This window comes from Mesoplodon bidens, assembly GCF_964165515.1.
Source record: "Mesoplodon bidens genome assembly, chromosome: 4".
Classification (NCBI taxonomy): domain Eukaryota; kingdom Metazoa; phylum Chordata; class Mammalia; order Artiodactyla; family Ziphiidae; genus Mesoplodon; species Mesoplodon bidens.
Window position 1 is genome coordinate 100,664,484 of NC_138160.1, and position 19,339 is coordinate 100,683,822.

The 19,339-nt window shown below is 39.0% G+C and overlaps 1 protein-coding gene across 1 annotated transcript in view; it reads left to right on the forward strand.

Annotated features, from left to right (window-relative positions):
* Nucleotides 1-19,339, forward strand: part of LOC308615715 (zinc finger protein 112-like) — a 195,684-nt gene that overhangs the window by 92,483 nt on the left and 83,862 nt on the right. The window lies entirely within an intron of this gene.

The following is a 19,339-nucleotide window of genomic DNA, read 5'->3' on the forward strand; positions in this document are numbered from 1 at the left end:
TTCAACTCTAGTTGTATTTTAACACAAGATTTGTATTATTATTGATAAACGTCTGTTTATGTCTCCTCCCAGGTACCCTCTTAGGGACAAACTGTCCTGTATCCCAAGTGTCTAGCGCAGTGCCCTTTCCAACCTAGGTGTTCAGAAAATGTTAAATGAGTGAATGTAAATAGGAACCACCCACCAAAAATAAAAGTAGTTTTTTTTAAAAAAATTGCTGAACTGATTTTGATTTTTATACACTTTTCTTGTGGTAAAAAAACAAAAAACAGAAAGCAAAACAAACACCCCCCCAAAAAGTTCACACTATTACTTGGATAGGAGGAGTACTGGTAATTTTATTTCCTTTTGCTTTCCCTAAGTTTTTTGCAGTGTACATATACTTCGTTTAGCAATAAAAAAAGTTACTTAAAAAATAAGTTTAAGAAAAGAATCTAAAAATTAGTGGATATATGTATAACAGATATACCTTGCTGTACAGCAGAAACTAATGCAATATTGTAAATCAACTCTAATAAAAACTTTTTAAAAAATAAATTTAAGAGCCATCTCCCTTTTTTTAATTTGAAAGATGTAAATGAATTGCATTATTTATCCCAGCCTCCTCATAAAAATGAGGGATTTAAAACTTAACTTGTCTTAAAAAAAAAAAAACCTATTTTATTGACGTCTAACATACTTACAGTTTAATTTGTGTTTTAATTATTAATTCAGATTTTATTTTAAATGACTTTAACTTAATTTTATATTTTAGATCTTAAATCAAGCTTTTTCTATATTCCACATAAATTCTGTGTATAGCCCAAAGTTTAACATGTTTACTCATTCTATTCTGCCTATCTTTTGGTTTTGAAGGGCATACTGTTTAGCAGAATAAAAGAAACTAAGGGACCTAGTAGTTAGAAAATCTGAGATCTACTCCTGATCTGTCGTTTGCTGTGTGACCGTGGAAAATGTCTCGTAAACTTTGTTTTCTTCGTCTGTAAAATTAACAAGTTTAACCTGATTATCAACACATTTTGCTTGGCATTTTTATTCCTGATAAACATCTGTTCGTTTTTTTTTTTTATTCAAACAGAAAGTCACAAAAATTATAATCATCCTCATCAGTTCACTCAGTCCCATGTAATTAATTTTTTTTCATCTTGATCTTTTGTTAGCACTTTTATGAATTCATCAGTTTTCCATTAGAGTTCTGAAAATGCTTATTCATTCAGTGCAGCAGTATAGTCAGTTACCAGAAACCTGTACTTGTCGGAGTCTTTTCCATGAATTCCTTGAAGATGAAACCCTTTTATAGGAACATTTTTGCAAAAGCGTCAGAGTACACCCAGAACTGTCTGTAAATGACAAAAGACTTTAAAATGACCATGGTTAAAGATTTGATGAAAGTTCATAATAATGCAATTTACAAGGAAATTTAGTTATCTGAGATATACATTTTAAGGTAATAACTAGAATTATGACTTATACCAGAACATATAAGATTTTTAGAAATTTCATGTAATGTCTGAAACATTTATATTAACATATTTCCATACAAACATCTGTTAGTGTTTATTAAATTCCTTCATCCTTGAAATAAACAAGAGTTTGACTCCTGGCCTAATCAGTCATTTAGACAAGTTGCTTAATCTCTTCGTGCTTTACTTTCCTTATCTATAAAGTGGGGATAGTAATAGACTTTCTTCATACAATTATCATGAAGATTAAATGAGCACAGTGTTTAGCACATAGTCAGAATTCAATAGATGTTAGCTACTCATTATTATTATTATTAAATTGAATCTAACCTTTTGACATATACTTATTCCTTCTAAAGTTTTCCATATAGTGTCAAACCTCAGTCCAAATCAAATTTTCCAGTGATGTTTGAGATGCCACAAACGTTCTGAGGCCATCCCAGTCTGTATCCAAAACTATGGGACTACAGTACAACAACTAATGAAAAGTGAGGACATTCCTTTTACTCTTATTCAGAAAAAAATGCCCATTCAACAACCTATCTTTGATGTTTAGCAGATGAACTGTTTCAATGAAACAACTAAATCCTTTTACTATATCTATTTATTCCACTACAACTACGGCCTGCTGTCTGGTTTTATATAGTCCTTTAGCTGAGAATGTTTTTTACATTTTTAAATGGTTGAAAAAAATCAATAGAAGAAAAATATCTCATGATACATGAAAATTATATGAAATTCCCATGTCCATTAGTAAAACTTATTGGAACATAACAATGCATAGGCATTTAGATATTGTCTATGGCTGCTTTCACACTACAACTGCAGAGCTGAGTAGTTTCAACAGAGACTATATATCCTGCAAAGCAAAATATTTACTGTTTTGCCCATTAGAGAAAAAGTTTGCCGACCCCTGATGTATAGGAAGGATCCTCTACTGCCCTATGATCTATGAAATAGTTTTTGCTGTGCAGACTGCTTGTTGTACTGCATGACCACTCAGCTTAATTAGTAAAACATTTCATGTTGATGATTACACAAGCATCTTTAAATACATGTATTATATCCCTGATTGCCCAATATTTATCATAGCACAGAGTAGATCCTCACTAATAGTTGAACTCTGAATATAGACAGGACCTGACTTACATATATATAAAAAGAGTCCCTGAAGAACTACCTTGGAGAAGTGGCCATAGACAATCCCTTTACTTTCAAACTGCTGCTCTTCATAGATCAGCCTGTAATGTCACTCACCTCCCGCTTAACAAGGTTCTATTCAATCCTAAATCCAGTCCTGACTTCTTATGCAACTTGAGCATAACTCTGATCTTGTAGCAAAATTAGTAAGATAAGGAAATGGAAGAGATGGAGGTAAATTATGTCTTTCATCCTCCCTTCCCTGTCCCCTCTGCCCAAAGGCCACAAGTCCACCTCCTAACACAAAAAGTCCAGGGGAATTCTTGAATCTAACTATTCCCTGAACTGTAATTGAATTTTGTTATTCTGTTCTTTGGATGCTCAAAGGCTATGTGCCTTTGTGGTTTTTCCCTTTAGTTTCTTTCATTCTTTTTTTCCCTGTAGTTTCTTTAGTTTTATTCTTCAGCTTTATTTCTAAGAAGTAAAAGAGGAAGGATGGGTCTGAAAAAGGAAGTCTTTTTTAAAATAAAATTTTGCCTTATTTTGCCTTATTGCTAGCAACAAAATCTCTTAGAAAACCAAAGTACTGTGGTTTTGGGGACTGGCAGGACAAAGGGATATGCTCTCTTCAGTGCTGGTCTTAAAGGGAAAGGGGACTTTTATCAGACTTGAGGGGTGGTTACAGTGTAAGGAAAAGCAAACAGGCTAAACTCTGAGATTTTTTGGGGTGGGGGAGGAGCATATAGGAAGTCAGCTCAGATGGAGAAGTAATCATGCCTCTTTCTCACTAGCTTATTTACTGACATCCCTGTCATTACCCTCCTCCCTGCCATCCTAAACTCATTAATATAAATCCCTTTCCTCCTAGGACCTGTGCCAAGGGACCCACCAAGAGGGGCTTCCATCCCCACAGCCAACACCCAACAGATGAGGGAGGTCAGAAGAAAAGAGTTCCTAATCCTATAACAAAGGCTGAATCAGGGGGACTGTGTTGCTGGAATTTCATGTAAGTATTCTGAACTCGTTATCTCACAAAAATAATGAGGATCTCTGAGCATCTAAGATATTGACTGCCCCAGAAGCCTGCCTGTATTGCCAACAGCAACCTTACTATAGCAAACTCCATCAAGAATGTTACAGGTTCGGGGCTTCCCTGGTGGCGCAGTGGTTGAGAGTCCGCCTGCCGATGCGGGGGACACGGGTTCGTGCCCCGGTCTGGGAGGATCCCACGTGCCGCGGAGCGGCTGGGCCCGTGAGCCATGACCGCTGAGCCTGCGTGTCCGGAGCCTGTGCTCTGCAACGGGAGAGGCCACAACAGTGAGAGGCCCGCGTACCGCAAAAAAAAAAAAAAAAAAAAGAATGTTACAGGTTAAATAGATATTTGAGCAATGGTATAGGACCCTAGCCATTATTTATAATACTGTTACTATAGAAAAATTAATTCCAATACCTCTAATATTTGAAGATTAAATACTATTGGCCATTAAATACTATTGGCTCACCCTCACTTGCTCAACTGGAGGGTTTTCCACCCATAAACAATTAAAGGGCAATTTTTTATAAAAGCTAGTGTTTATTAAACACCCGCTCTGCACTGTAATAGGTATTTTATTTATCTCATTTAAATCTCAACAACACTCTAAGGGTAATATCTCTGTTTTACAAGTGAAGAAACCTAAACTCAAAGAAATTAAATAACTTGCCCAAGGTCATATTGCCACCCAAAGATTTGAACTCAGATCTCTTGGGCTGCAAAGGCCCTTTAAGTGTTCCCCAAAGCCCCCTGAATCCCAAAGCGAATTCAGTCAGGGCCTACTATTTACTCCCTAGCTGGCAAGATAAGAAGAGACAGGACTTCTTTAAGTTGAGTCTTCAGTGATCAGCTGGTAAAAAGAACCATCTTCCCAAAACAATTTTCTCCTCCTTCCTCAAGATGGAAGGAAAGCTCACCTCCTTACCTTGACCCACGCCCAGACTATAAAGGGCAGGTTTTATCAAATGGTAAAATAAACATCTCCAACCAGAAAACTCCCTGATACACAGACAATTATAGGTGTTCACTTGGTTAAAGGCAAATACTTCATGGAATGTTTTGGAACTACCAATAAGTCACATGCATCAGATTATGGGTCTTCTAACACCTACTGGAGTTTTCATTAAGGGGGAAGCAGAAGTCAAGAGATGTAATTTTGAAAGGCAAAGGAGAGGCCATGTGGAAGACAGCAGCAGGCAGTTTTGTTTAGCCGGGAGCAACTTGAGAGCATTGGGCTCTGGGACAGTAATGAAGTGGAGGGATTATTCTAATCAAAATCCCGGCAAGTTATCTGTGGACATTGACAAATTGACTCTAAATTTTTATGGGAGGCAAAATACCCAGAATAGCCAAAACAATATTGAAGGAGAAAAACAAAGCTGAAGGACTGATGCTATCTGATTTCAAGACTTACTGTACAGCTACAGTAATAAAGACAGTGTGGTTTGGGGGAAAGAAAAGACAAATAGATCACTGGAACAGAACAGAGAATGCAGAAATAGACCGTGATCTATAGTCCACTGATCTTTGACAAAGGAGCAAAGGCAATACAATGGACCAAAGATGGTGCTGGAAAAACTGGACAACTATGTGCAAAAAAATTAGTCTAGACACAGACCTTACACCTTTCACAAAATCTAACTCAAAATGGATCACAGGGCTTCCCTGGTGGCGCAGTGGTTGAGGGTCCGCCTGCCGATGCAGGGGACACGGGTTCGTGCCCCGGTCCGGGAAGATCCCACATGCCGCGGAGCGGCTGCGCCTGTGAGCCATGGCCGCTGAGCCTGCGCGTCCGGAGCCTGTGCTCTGCAATGGGAGAGGCCACAACAGTGAGAGGCCCGCGTACAGCAAAGAAAAAAAAAAAGGATCACAGACCCAAAATTAAAATACAAAACTATAAAACTCGTAACAGATAACATAGGAGAAACCTAGATGACCTTTGGATTGATGACGACTTCTTAGATACAATACCAAAGGCATGATCCATGAAAGAAACGATGGATAAGCTGAATTTCAGTAAAATAAAAAACTTCTGGTCTGTGAAAGACAATGTCAGAAGAATGAGAAGACAAATCACAGACTGGGAAAAAAATATTTGCAAAAGATACTTCTAATAAACGATTGTTATCACAAATAAAGAACTCTTAAAACTCAACAATAAGAAAACAAACAGCCTGATTGAAAAATGGGCCAAAGCCCTTAAAAGACACCTCACCAAAGAAGATATATAGATGTCAAATAAGCATATGAAAAATGCTTCACATCATATGTCATGAGGGAATGCAGAATAAAACAACAATGAGATACTACTACATGTCTATTAGAATGGCCAAAATCTGGAACACTGGCAACACCAAATGCTGTAGAGGATGTGGAGCAACAGGAACTCTCATGCATTGCTGCCGAGAACGCAAAATTGTACGGTCACATTGGAAGATAGTTTGGCAGTTTCTTACAAAACTAAATGTACTCTTACCATGCGATCCAGCAATCATGCCCCTCAGAATTTACCCAAAATAGTTAAAAACTATTTCCATACAAAAACATGCACACAAATGTTTATAACAGCTTTGTTTACACTTGCCAAAACTTAGAGGTAAACACTCTGTCTTTCAGTAGGTTAACAGGTAAATAAACTGTGGTACATCAGGAATGTGGAATATCATTCAGTGCTGAAAAGAAGTGAGCTGTTAAACCATGATGAGTCATGGAGGAACCTTAAATGCATATTATTAAGTGAAAGAAGTCAGCCTGAAAAGGCTACACACTGTATGATTTCCAACTATACGACGTTCTGAAAGAAACAAAACTATGCAGGCAGTAAAGAGGTCAGTCATTGCCAGGGGTTGGCGGTAAGGGATGACTAGATGGAACACGGAGGCTTTTTAAAAGCGTGTTGAAAATACTCTGTACTGTCAAAATGGGTACATGTCATTCTACATTTGTCCAAACCATGGATTTTGGTGATTATGCTGTGTCAGTGTAGGTTCATCAGTTGTAACAAATGTAGCGCTCTGGTTAGGGATGTTGATAATGAGGAGGCTGTGCATGTGTGAGGGCAGGGCTATTTGGGAAATCTCTGCTTCTGCCTCTTAATTTTGTTGTGAAGCTAAAACTTCTCTAAAGAAACTGTCTTTAAAAAAAAAGAGGGGGTACTATGATTCGGTAAATGATCAGAACCTACCACTTCCTCCTAGCTGAAACAGTAAGACAAGATAGGGAGGTAAATGAATGAACAGACATTTGGGGAATGTTTCTCAAACATAGGAAGGAATAATTACAAAAGACATATATTCTGAAAGCAAAGGAAACAGAAGATGTGTGCACGGGGAAAAAGGTTTTTTACCCAATTAGATTATAAAAAAAGCTTATCAGATCTATGCTTGCACTCACTCATGTATGTATTATAGAATAACTGATGAGGCAGGACACAAAATTTTCCCATAAAAGAAACTGCCAGCCTCTTTTCTGCCTAGGACAACATAGCAAGTACCCTTGAAGCAATCTATGTCTAGGTGAGAGTCACTTGAGTGGCTCCTTTAATTGTGCAATATAAGCTGAGGCTAATTCTGCATGAAGATGGGGGAGTGAATTTGAGTCATACACTCTGTCCACCAATATCTAATTAAGTAACACTCTCTATATAAATCATACATATTTATCTATATATATAAATAAGTATATATAAATAAAAGTATATATATATATATATATATATATATATAATTTACTTATTTATTTTTGGCTGCGTTGGGTCTTCATTGCTGCACATGGGCTTTCTCTAGTTGCGGCGAGCGGGGGCTACTCTTCGTTGCAATGCATGGGCTTCTCATTGCGGTGGCTTCTCCCGTTGCAGAGCGTGGGCTCTAGGAGCACGGGCTTCAGTACTTGTGGCACGTGGGCTCAATAGTTGTGGCTCTCAGGCTCTAGAGCGCAGGCTCAGCAGTTGTGGCTCACAGTCTTAGTTGCTCCAGGGCATGTGGGATCTCCTGGATCAGGGCTTGAACCCATGTCCCCTTCATTGGCAGGCGGATTCCTAACCACTGCACCGCCAGGGAAGTCCCAATATAAATTATTATTATTATCTTTTACCAGCAAAATTTTTTTAGTAACAGCTACGTTAGGAAAGGAACAGAGATAAACCAGAAAAAGTTACAACCAATATACAAGTGGAAGATTTTGCTGAAGCTTAGTGTGGCTCTACTTGTATTTACCAGAAGCAATCCTTGAAAGTTAAAATCAAATCATTAGAATTCTCACAAATAATCCCAAATTTAGAGAGAAGTGGACTGAGAGTATATCCTTCTTTTTTTCCTCTTCTACCTAGGGAAGTGGAAATAGCTGTTATATAGGGTTGGATGAAAAGAGCAATGAACAGCCAGAACCTGGGCTGCCTCTCACTGGTCAACGCTTAGGCTCCAGGGCCCTACACTGAACTGGGGAAATGGCAGTGGGACTTCCCATGAAAATGGGATTATGAGCCTGGCAAGTATCAGAGAGTACACTAAAAGGAGATTACATAAATCTACAAAATTCCATCAGAGTACATGCTATTAACCTCTAGGCTATACTGCTCATTTTAGGTTCCCTGGCCACAGTGATTGACTCAGGGATGGACCCCTGGGTCAATCAGAACCCTTCTCTGGGATTTCTCTGCTGTAGCTGGCAGGGAACGGTTACATTTTTGAAAGAAAGGACCACCATCTCTGAACATAGAATGATGTCTGAGTGTTTTAGGGAAGAACAAAGACAGAAAAGTAAAGTTCATTTTTGATTGGGAATAAGAGGATGTCATGACAATCTCACTTGAACCCTTGGTCCAGTCCTGTGTAGTGCCCATCTTACCCAATTATGTAAGACCAAAATCTTCCCCACCTGCTTCCCCCAACCCTTAAATTAGTTTGAGTTTTAATTCTGTTTCTGTCACTTTGGATCACAAGGCTAATACATGGTAACGTATAGTCCAACCAGCACGAGAGTTCCAATTTTCCTGAATCTTTGGGAAATATTAACATGTGAAGTAGCAGAGGGAACAGCATTAACTATGGGAGAAAGGTAAGAATACCATTCCTGAAAAGTGCTTTTTACATAATTCAACATAACTTGGTTCAATTCTTGCCTGTAGGATTTTAAAAAATAAAAGTATAGACACCAGGTAGAAAATTAATTCCACAGAAAATGTATAATAGAGCTCTGAGCAAGTAAAAGAAAACAGAGTTGAAAAATGAATAAATTACTTATTCTGACTTTACCTGCTGATTTTTCCTTTCCATACAACAGAGGAAAGAAAAAGAGAACCTTTTTAAGAGGGAAATTCAGTAAGCAGCTTTCTTAAAAAAAACACTTTTCTGTAGCTGAAATTGCCAGGAATTCAGATGGCCACAATTTTCCTGTGTTCTAGAAGTACATTGCCATATGCTCAGTGCAGAGGCTTTTGATTATAGTTTCTGGATCAAAAGCATCCACAGAGAGAGTTCCAGGTTGTAAACAGTGCTTCAGTTAAAGCACATCTGTCTGAACCAATAATGGATTTTTAGTAAACAGGACTTTTTTCTTTCTAAATCTTAAGAGCCAGAGGTAGATAAAAGAAATGCCCTTTTGCTCTACATGAAAAGGTCACTTTAACAGTATTTATTTCTGAAAAAAAAAAATCCTCAAGTTTGTGATTTTCAAAAAAATTTAAAAATATATAGGATGTTATTTTTTACCTGTTTCTAAATTTCTCTCGTTGATAATGACGTATGGTGTCGAACATGGTACATTTGTTTGCTTACTATTCTTCCTAGAAAGTTGTTATCTTGGAAAAGAAGGGAGATAAGATTTTGAACTTTTCTCATAGAAGAGTAGGAATGGAGACAGGCTGCTCATTGACAGCATTAGATGACTGGTGTTTTACTAATGTGTGAAACATAAGGAGACTATAGCAGGACAAGCCATTTTGGGTAGGCAAGACTAAGACTAATTTCAGTGTTTGAAGTAATCGTGGGACACCCATAGTGGAAGATAGTTGGAGAAATGGGATTGGAGCTAAGGAATGATTACAGAGCTAGTAATATAAAACCAAGAAAGAGACATTAAAAGTATCAGGAGTTGACCCTCAGGAAGAAAGGTGGTTTCTAAGGAGAGAGGGTGAAGAAAGCAAGGAATGAAGAACCAAAAACTAAAGCTTAGTGACTACCCAATAGTAGTAATCAGGGGTCAGCTCCTCTAATGTAGTCAGGCGGATGGGAGAGGCATCAAGGAAACATAGCAGGGACTTTAAGAAGCATGTTGCTTGAAAAACAGTATGCTTCTCAGATTGTGAAAATAATTAGTCTAAGAAGAGAGCATTGGTATTGGATTTAGGATTTTAGATCACTGGTGACCTTCTAAATGCATAAAAAGGACATAAGGAGGCATCAACTGGCAGCAATATCTATAAATTGTCTTTGCCTTTGTACTTATTGTCCTTTTCTCAAGGCAGAAACTGAAAGGAAAACTATGAAGAAAATTACAAGGCTTGGAAGAATTAGCCCACCATGAGGGACTCAGTCCTTCAGCCAAGCCTTGAATCTGACTTGGACACTGAGAGCTCTTGAATAGATGAAGACAGTATCTTCTTTTTTTTCCTTGCCTTCCTTCCTTTTTCTTTTTTCTTTCCTTCCTTCTTTCCTTTCTCCCATACTTCTTTTTAAAATCTTTTTTTTTTTTTTTTTTTTTTTTTTGGCTGTATGTGGGCCTCTCACTGTTGTGGCCTCTCCCCTTGTGGAGCACAGGCTCCGGACGCAGCGGCCATGGCTCACGGGCCCAGCTGCTCCACAGCATGTGGGATCTTCCCGAACCGGGGCACGAACCCGTGTCCCCTGCATCGGCAGGCGGACTCTCAACCACTGCGCCACCAGGGAAGCCCTTAAAATCTTTTTGTTTTAATTTTTGTTTTAGTTTTCCCCAATATCTAGAAAGCTCTGACAGGGAAAGATGCTGACTGGAGAATACTTAGACTACAACTGACAAAAGGGCAATGGTTTCCTAGGCTTCAGTCAGAGAACAAGTTCTTTGTAGCACTGGCTCTGGAGCACTGTCCTGAAGGGTCTAATTAGTTTGCTTCTCTGACCTTGATTGCTACCTTTTGAAGAAGCCTTAAAGCCTGTTGAGTCTCCTAAACTTGCCAAGCCCTGCTGCGGTCAGTCTAGTCAGCAATCTTGCCCTGCCCAGGCCTCTTGCTGTCTGACCACACTGCTTAGCTAACCCCATTTGGGTCACGCCCTATTGCTTATGGCTCCTTTGGAAAGGCCCATCTAAGAGCTACCTCCTTACATAAATGTAAAGATATTAAACGTTCTTGATGGAGTTTAAAAACCAAGGATATAAGGAATCCAGGGTGGAGGGGTTGGAATGGTCAATGGTAAGTGTAGAAATAGAGACCTTTGGTTAGAGAGGATAGAGGCGGGGCAAGAAATGTTCAACCTGATAGTTTTCACCTTTTCTGCAAAGTGGGATGCTAATCCTTTCCAAAGAGGCAGTATGAATTTTATAATATATGAATTGTGTCTCAATAAAGCTATTTAAAAAAGGAGTACATGTAAGAGATGGGATAGGATTAGAAACTTATTGAGTTTTAGAAGTCATATTCATATTAATATGGCAGTTCCTAGTTAGGGATCCCTTTAATGATGTTTCTATATAGAGCGACTGCAATTGTCTATATGTTCCCCTCTTCCTTTCTTATTGAAATATTAGATTGCTCCAAAGGTTTCCACAGAACCTTTTCAACTTTCTGGCAGTCATTCCAGGGGAGGAACAAATGGAACATAACCATATGTTTCCTTATCAACAAATGTAAACATGACAGATATAGTAAATACTCTAATACATAAATAATATTTATATAGTCTGTTTTAGGCTGTACTTAACAGACTAGGCAGCCAGTGGTGGCTTAAATAATAAAGACATATAAGTGTGTCATACAATAAAAATAGTTCCAGGATGGTACAGCAACAAAATGTGGGATTTCTCCTGATGGGCACACGTTGACTATAGCAGCTCCAGATTTTTCCTCACCAGAAAACAAAGCAGGAAGGATGGGGAAGGAAAGAGGCATTGTCCTCACTTTCTACTTTTCTTTTACCAGTGAGGAAAATCTTTCTGGGAAGTTACCAAGCAAACTTCCTATTGTATTTCCATGGCCAAAATTGGGTCACATTGCTAACACCTAGCTTCAAGGGAGGCTGGGAAGTGAATGAATAACTGGCTTTTTAGCCTTAGATAGAGAAGTACAAGAAAGGAGGGGACTGGAAATGGCTTTTAGGTAGGCTACCAAACGGTCTGCTACATTATTCACTGGGAAAAAGTGTAATACAACCAGAAAATATTTGCTTGAGGAACTTCCAATATGAGCAGATTTCATTTAAACTGAGATAAAACTCAAAAACTGAGGACTAAGACAAGAAAAATCTCAGACTTGAATAGCAAACAGAACTTCAAAAACCAAAACATGAGCATATGAAAATATTTTATGAAAATAAAACTGTTTAAGGTAGCTTTGTGTTTTGGATTCCAGTCAGTTTGGGAGAACTACAGATTTCTTGTAGTAGCAGCTAACTTTTCCTGGAATTCTCCTGTATGACCCCCAGATATATACCTAAGGGAACGAAAGGCATGGATGTTTCTATCCCAAATAAGTTAGCTGAAAGTGTTTCTAACAACTACTCCTAATTATGATATTTGTTTTTCTTTTCATTCAGTTTTGAATTGGGTCACATTAAGCATCTCTATACTTCTCAATGAGGTTTTAAGTAAAACACTAAAAAAGTGCTGATATTTGGGAAAGTGTAACCTAATTTTTCAGACCTTGGATCCCTGCAAAACTCAAAAACTTAGAAAAACAGAACAACTGTTTTTCGTTCAGACTGTGACCATGTCATATGTTGTGAAGGAGTACTACTAATTAGTAACTTCCCAACTCAAAGAATATTCATTGTACTGTGGCTGAGGGCCTGCCATATCAGTAAACAAAGATGTTGAGGCCATCTAGCCATCAGCCACTGCAGCTGTCCCCGACTGTGCACCCTGAGGGGATTCAGGATGGAGAAAAGCAGGATACTGGCCCTAGATAGTTAAGGTGCATATCAAAGGAACAATTTCAATAAGCCCAGACTCTTGCATCTTCCCATATATAGAAAAGTGCTAAATTCATTAATTTGACATGTCTGATTTTCTTTAATTAGCAGTAGTCTCTTCGTGTTCCAACTACCTTTTTTTGGGGGGGGGGCAAAAACTTTTAGGTTGTGCAATATTTTTCAGTTGACAGTACCTTTTTATTATATAAATTGAGAAAAAGAACCACACTGGTTTTTCAATGTTATTAATGAATGAAGAAATTGTTCATAATTCTAACTTTGAGTACATTGACCCTTGGATTTTTACTTTTAAAAAAGGAAATACAGGACTGATTAAAAAGAGTACCCTATGCACTATTATGAGAGTCTATAGTATAGAAAAGAAGTTATTTAGACACATTCAAACCGTAGGCTTCAATTTCTGTCTTTTCCAGTGTATCACAGCTGACTTCCTCTAAAGATAAGTAGGAAAAGTTATTATCAGATTCTGCTTATAATTAAGAATATTCTTTCCAAAGATTGTACACAAAAGACATTAAAGAAGAAAGAAAATTCACAAATAAGAGCCTATGGAAGGGACTTTCCTTGCGGTCCAGTGGTTGGGCCTCCAAGCTTCTACTGCAGGGGGCGGGTTCCATCCCTGGTCAGGGAACTGAGCCCCACATGCCTCACGGCACGGCCCAAACAAAAGAGTCTATGGGGATCCACTCAGAACCCCAGAGGTGGTATAAAGATTATTTGAAACTAAAGACATTTGAGATTCAACAGATAAAGAAAGAAGCTGCCTTGGAGCTTCTTTTATTAAAAGCAGAAACTTTTGGGTAATGAGGTTGCCATAAATTCCCTCTTCTGGCAGCTTTTACTCCCAGGAAGGAAGCCAAGAGTAAATCTATTATAAATCCCCTCTCTGGTGAGATTTATAACCTTTAAGAGGAAAGACCATGGGTACCTGCTTAGAAAAACATTATCACAAACTTCTATCTCTCCTTTGTTCTCCTAAAACCCATTTGTCTCTCTTAAATAAACTTATAATTCTTCCCAAAGAAGTCTTTTCTCCTCTCTCCTTTTCTCTTACTGAGTCAGGTATATAAGCCTCTAACTTCAACGACTTAATGAGCTAGCTACTTCTTTTGTTAGTTCCATTATGCATACAAATATACTGTTTTTCTCCTGTTAATCTGTCTTTTGTCACTTTAATTTGCATGCCCCCAATTAGTATACGGAAGAGGGTAGAGGAAAAGTTTTTTTCCTACCCAGCAAGTCTGCCAGTTTTCACAAATGGTGCTATTGGCATTTTTGGTGGGACAGTTTTTTGTTGCATGGAACTGTCCCATAATTTCAGGACATTAAGTGTTCCTGGCCTCTGCCAACAGGGCTCACACACCCCACTGCCCCCCATCTCACAACATGTCAACCAAGTATACCCTGTACATATCCTAAATAGGATTGTCAGATAACATTTGGATTTCATATCATTTCAGAATAATTTTTATGTAAGTATGTTCCAAATATTATATGGGATACACGTATACTAAAAATACTTTATTGTTTGTCTGAAATGGAAACTTAACTGGGCTTCCTGTATTTTTTTAATAGATTTTTTTCTTGTAGAGCAATTTTAGGTACACAGCAAAATTAAGAGGACAGTACAGAGATTTCCCATATACACCTGTCCCCTGCACATACATAGCCTCCCCCATTATCAACGTCTCCTACTAGAAAGTTACATTTCCTACAACTGATGCACCTCCACTGACACATCATTATCACCTCAAGACCATAGTTTACATTACCATTCACTCTTGGTGTTGTACATTTTATGGGTTTGGACAAATGTATGATGACATGTATTGAGTAGTACGTACATCTTACAGAGTAGTTTCATTGCCATAAGAATCCTCTGTGCTCCAGCTCCCTGTATTTTTATTTTTTTAATTTTTATTTATTTATTTATTTTTAAGAATTTATTTACTTTATTTTTGGCTGTGTTGGGTCTTCGTTGCTGCTTGCAGGCTTTCTCTTGTTTCTGTGAGCGGGGGCTACTCTTCATTGCAGTGCTCGGGCTTCTCATTGACGTGGCTTCTCTTTGCTGTGGAGCATGGGCTCTAGGTGCGCGGGCTTCAGTAGTTGTGGCTCGTGGGCTCAGTAGTTGTGGCTCTTGGGCTCTAGAGCACAGGCTCAGTAGCTGTGGCGCTTGGGCTTAGCTGTTCCACGGCATGGGGGATCATCCCGGACCAGGGCTCAAACCCTGCATTGGCAGGCGGATTCTTAATCACTGTGCCACCAGGGAACCCCTCCCTGTATTTTTAAATGCTTAATCTGGCAATCCTAATCCAAAGTCTCCCTAGAGGGGTGGTACCACCATTCATGAGAACTACCTCCTCTTAGAAAGAGCCTTGCCAACTTGTCTAACATTCAAGAATTCAAAAATATTGCAGGGCCTCCCTGGTGGCGCAGTGGTTGAGAGTCCGCCTGCCGATGCAGGGGATACGGGTTCGTGCCCCGGTCTGGGAGGATCCCATATGCCGCGGAGCGGCTGGGCCCGTGAGCCATGGCCTCTGGGCCTGCGCGTCCGGAGCCTGTGCTCCGCAACGGGAGAGGCCACAACAGTGAGAGGCCCGCATACCGCAAAAAGAAAAAAAATATATATATATATTGCAATCATTCATTTATTCAGCAAATATTAAGTTGCAACATTTTAAAGTGTTTACTGGGTATCTTAAGTTTCATTAGGTATTGTAAAAAACAAAAATAAATAAGACATAATCCTTAATCTCCAGGGACAGTCAAATGCTCGTTCCCCCACATCAGCTAAACAGTCTGTGGATACGACAAAGCTGAGTTTATTGTTTACTGCAGTAAGAAAGAACACTACCACAAAAGTGTCTTAATGGTGTCTCAGAGAGAGGACAAAGTTGGGATATTTATTGAGATTTTGAAGTTTGGTTCAAGGCAGGTCTTTTAACTTTAGGCGGAGAGGAGAGTTGATTAGGATTGCACATGGATCATTATATGAATTACATGGATGTTATAGTTTAGAATTAGTGGACACAGCAAGGTGAGGCTTTGGGGGCAAGTCTTGGGATGTAAACTGTTGTTCGATACCTTCTATTGATGAGTTGATGATTCTCCCAGGAAATTCCACCATTTGACATTTTCCTCTAGATCAAATAGTTAATGCTTGTTTACCTTTTCCTGGGAAAATCAGTAATTATCCTGGACAGTTATGCTTAGAATTTCAGAGGTACACTCTTGCTTTTCACAATTCCACAACCACGACCTCATAGACTATAAATTTCTGTGATTCTACATGTAACCAAAATGTGGATGACCTTTTGTTGTCTTCTAAAGATGATCTAAGTCCCAAGACTGATTCTCTCTACTTACTGTTTTAGCTCAGAAACGCTGTAAGTTTCCCAAAGAGAATTTATAATGTTATCAAAGTTCTTTAGCTAGGACATAATATATCCGGAGGAGATAAACCCTTTCTTCCTGGCAGACTATAGGCTGTTCAAAGCTTTGCCAGGCCAGTAACAAAGACAATTACGAAGAATCCTAGATGGCACTGACTTTTTCAGAAAGTGGATTCCCAGCTCTTCTGAAATAATGACGTCTTTGAATAGCGTCTGTTAAAAGCAGCTTTATGAACTAAGTCTTTGGTAAGGAAACCTCTTCTTTTGAAACCTAAACATGAACGGGCCTTTTGTGATTTATAATCAGCTTCCCACTGTGCTTTGTCTAACGACAGTAGTCACAGCAGCTAATCTAGTAGAAACATCGACACGTTATTAGGGGGACCCCCTTTAAATCCGATGTTCCTCCATACTGTAAAATCTTTGATTCTCACTGAAAACACACCACAGTTCTTCGTAAATAAACTTACCTCCTGTGAAATCCTGTTACATTTTTTGTTACATATTTCTGATGATTGTTATAATATATACTTTAAATCCTGCTACATTCCTTCTGTTACCGAGTCCAAGCTCGCTCTGCTCGCCGCATGACAGGCCAGTAAATCGGAGACGAGGTGTTGAGGCAAGGAGTGCCACTTTATTCGGAAAGCTGGCAGACCGAGAAGATGGTAGACTAGTGTCTCCGAAAAACCATCTTATCGGGGTTTGGATGCCAGTTTCTTTTATAAAACAGAGAAGGGGAGGAGATGAGGAAGTAAAGTAAAAAGGCCATAAGATTTGCAAATATCCCCTGGAATGGCCGGCCTAGGGGAGGGAATGTGTTAATTTCTTCTTTCTTGCAGCCATCCACAGGTGGACAGGGTCAGGATGTTCCCTGAACAAAGGCACTCTGGTTTAACATTCAGGCAGAGGGGCAGGGTTCCCTGAGGCAGACCATGGTGTATAGACAGTATCCTTGTAGTGATCAAAAGTAACAGGAAGCGAAAGTTAAAGTAAGAGAAACAGATCCAACATGTAGTCAGATTTGGCTCTTCCCTGTTACACAAGGACTTGCATTTTGGGTGGCTAGAAAAATTGGCTGACCGAAATAAGAGATGAGTTTATCGTGGGAAATGTGGGTACCCTGATCCCTGCCTCGAATAAAGCAATTTAAAGGAAAGGAAGCAATTTGGTAAAAGCATAGTTCTTGATTAATAAATTGGGTGTTTTACCTGAAAGTTTCTGTTTTTACTATTACAAATATATCTTGACCCTGATAAATAGTCTTACTTATATTTTTAACTGCCCTAAGACTTAGCTTTAAGAAAAGAATTACGCCACATGTTCAAAATATACCTTCTCCTACCACAATCTAGTTGCTGCAGATTTTTGAAACCTCATTCTGGACAAGCATAAATTTGTGCAAATGTACCTACTTTTAACCAGATGTTATTCAATTTGAAAAGCAGTCATATTCTGATATTCAAGTGCACAAAGCGACTTTTAGACTTGGCCAATATTCTTATACCTGAATAACAAATTTACCTTTGTGTGTCTGTGTATGTGCATATATCTGTATACGTGTACCCACAAGTATCATTTCCCATTTTTGTAGTATCCTTTTACAACCTAAAACCAACATTACATGCTGTCACTTAATGGTTTCCTAATTATTATTGCTATGTAGCGTTGTTAGTAAACATTGTACATGGAGAGAAGTATTACAGTTAAATCAGCTGAACTACAGTTCAATGCTCTGAACCCAGTAGGTTTTTGTTTAGAACATAAGCAGAGTAAAATCTAATGATAGACACAGGAACATGTCATACCTTTGTTCTGTTTTCTTTTTTTTGAACCTTAGGTTTCGAGGGTTAAGCTAATAGCCATACTTCCTTGTTCATGGCACAGATGTGCAACCCTTCCTCCCATCCTCTCACTTTTTAAAAAATTTTAGGTAAGGGAAATATTTTACACATGTACTCTTATTCTGCAGGGTTTAGAGGGAAGTCTTAGGAGTCAGAGAGACTAGAGTTTGGATCCTGATTCTTTGCCACTTAATGAGCGTGCAATCTTGGGTAAATGATTTGACCTCTCTGAGACTCCATTTTCTCATCTGTAAAATAGGAATAATAATAACCTCGTCGTGGGGTTGTTGTAAGAATTGGATTATGTGCTTAGAGTGCTCAGCACAGCATCTGGTACATGTTAAGTGCTCGTTACATTTTTGCTACTGTTATTATATCACCAATGGCATAAGAACTTTTGGTCAAAGAGCTATCCAGGCTAGGAATATCCACTATCAGTATGCTGCATAACTTTAAGCAAGTCACTTTGCCAAAGTGTTACTTTGTTTCTGCAACTAAGACATGGAAATGACATTACAAATTGTGCCTTCTAAATAAGATTGTGAAAAGTTAAAGCCCTAAATAAATGTTAATAATTTATGCCACCTCATTGAAATCTGTAGTTATGTTTATAATCCTGAAGATAAGTATAATTAATATTTGGTATTAGTAGTGTGCCTTCCACTCAGGCATTAATAAGACATTGCAAAGATGAGCAAGCATAGAGCATTGAACCTACCTAAGGTTATGGACTCAGTAAGACAGGAGGAGCAGATATTCTGTAAATGACCGGCAATCAGAAATTTATCTTTTCTGAAGATTTTCATGTTTATTCCCAAACTGTAAATAACAAGCCCTCAGTGAACCTTACCAGCTGCTCTTTTAGGAAGTGTGTGGCACTAAGTGGGAGCTGATACTGTGGGCCCCTAGGCCACTTGAATAGCTATGGCCATTCCTCTCCTCTCCGATGCCTAATTCTGACATAATATTTAGCTCCAAAGGAGGAAATGTTATGCTGTAAAATGATGGAACTCCTGGGCCCCCAAGGCACTCTGCTCTGACCCTCAGATCTCAAGGCCCAAGATTATCATTATTGGCTCATTAGCCTGTTTTTTTGTTTGTTTGGTTTTTGTTTTTTTGCGGTACGCGGGCCTCTCACTGTTGTGGCCTCTCCCGTTGCAGAGCACAGGCTCCAGACCCACAGGTTCAGCGGCCATGGCTCACGGGCCCAGCTGCTCCGCAGCACGTGGGATCTTTCCGGACCGGGACACGAACCCGTGTCCCCTGCATCAGCAGGCGGACTCTCAACCACTGCGCCACCAGGGAAGCCCCTCATTAGCCTGTTTTAATTGTAGGGCTGTATAGAGCA